A 2,163-nucleotide genomic window follows, 5' to 3' on the forward strand; every position below is an offset into this window, starting at 1 on the left:
CCACAATTCCTCTGAAAAGAATGATAGTAATAAATTAATCCCAGTGAGGATCTAGTAGCATTCAGATTAGTGGGTGAGGTACCAAACTGAAAACACATATGTCAGTTTCTAATGCCAGTAATCAAATACAATTCTGAAAACTCAGCTCTGTTCATCATATTTACTTGTGTAGAAGATAATTCCATAACAAAAGTTCCATACAGTCCCAAAAATCAGGTCAGTGTCTTAGATGTTACTATAACCCTAGACCTTCTTTCACTGTGTGCCGATCTATGAATTTTCAATCAGTCCTCACCTCTCTGCCACTCACCTTCAGCTCAAAGGCCCTACACCTCAAGATGATTGGGTTGAATCTTTGAGCTTAAGAGGTACGAAACCCTGACTGTCTGAATGCAATCAGTGCCATGGGTTAAAAGTCATTTAAGAGCATGCACTTAAGAAAATCACTTTAATGGTGGTAGCTTTTGTATAATTTCTTATGTATTAAAATTGTTTCATATTGGTTTAGGTCAAGAGGGTCCAGACGTTTTATGAGCCTTTATTATGAGGATTATGTCTGTGAACAACTAAGAATGTGTGTGTGTTTGTGTGTGTGTGTGTGTCAGTCTTTGTTTGTCTTGAGCTCTTGGCCATCTGGATGTAGTGATAAGATGAAAACAATAGCTTTATTCAATCATGCCCCAATAGCTGCACGTCTGAGAAGCAAATTATCAGGATAAAATTAGAATAAACACACTTTCTCTAACACACACTCACACACACGCACACGCACACAGAGACAAGTAGTGGGTGGTTCATGTTCATCTGAGCTGTGAACATTAATAAATGCTTCATTTATCTCCTAAATGAACATGTTCTTTCTTTTATTATAAAAAAGCTTTTCTCACACTCTGCTGTTTCCACACACACACACACACACACACACACTGTCACAGCTGTCACTGATTCATTACACAGAGCTGAAAAATACACAAGTCACAATCTCCTAATCACAAAACTCAATCGTGTGACTGTATTTAGGCCAAAAGGCTAAAAGCAAATTTCAGTGCTTTCCAAAAAAATAAAATAAATAAACCTGGCGTCTTCATTTGAATGTGCCTTTCTTTTCCCAGCATCTTTACTGACAGAGACTAATGACTTCTTCGTCTGAACTTCTTTTTCTGATTTTTGTTTCTTCTCCATTTTCCTCAATTTGAAATTGTTAGCTTCCATTTACACTGTGCTTCATTTGATGATGAATGGATCCGTAGAACGGTCTGAAATGTGGGCTGCATTTTAGTGACCTACACATGGTCAAAACTTTTGTTCTGTTAATATTCACTCAAATTTAGAAGATTTTTTACAGCATTGCTATTTGGCAAAATGTATTAGACACAGTTCTTAAAAATAGAAAGCGAATGAAATATTTTAATGTGTCATTGTCATATTTTTCATTTTTTACAAAATTACTGAATGCCACCTGCTCTTGTCCTGTTTTACTGTGAAAGAAAGTATGATACAATGACCTTTAGAATATGATCTAAAGATTCACCTACACACCAGACCAGACGAAGGAGTACTGAGAGTAAGGGGGTACATATACGCATGCCCACAGACAAGGAACACCTGAGAAGAATAATGAGGGGCAGGATCCCAAAGGAGGCACAGGTGGGAACAATACTGAGAGGGCATGGCTAAGGCAGGGCAAAGGCGGAGACAAGGGAGGAGATTTGAGCAAAACAAAAACAGAGCCATGTGCTCTTTTAACACATGGCAGGTAAGGGAACTCAGAAGACACTAAGACAGAGCAGGAAAACATGGCAAAGGAGTGACATTTATGCATTTTATGATGTCATGTTTATTTATTTGCTTACTATCTGTGAGTGTATAAACATGTAATATTACAACAACCATTTCTCTAAATTCCAAAACACTGGTTCTCAATCCTGGTCCAAATGGCCATTGCCCTGTATGTGGTAGTATTCTCCTCTCTCCTTCTTCTTATAATTATTATTATAATCACACCTATTATTATTATTATTATTATTATTATTATTATTATTACTATTATTTATTTATTTATTTTTAATTATTATCACAACCACCTCAACTTCAAATGGGGTTATTAATTCACCTCTGAATTAATGTGTGGGTAGTGTGTGTTGTACACTAAGACAAAGGTAA

This window comes from Hoplias malabaricus, chromosome 15 (genome assembly GCF_029633855.1).
Source record: "Hoplias malabaricus isolate fHopMal1 chromosome 15, fHopMal1.hap1, whole genome shotgun sequence".
NCBI lineage: Eukaryota > Metazoa > Chordata > Actinopteri > Characiformes > Erythrinidae > Hoplias > Hoplias malabaricus.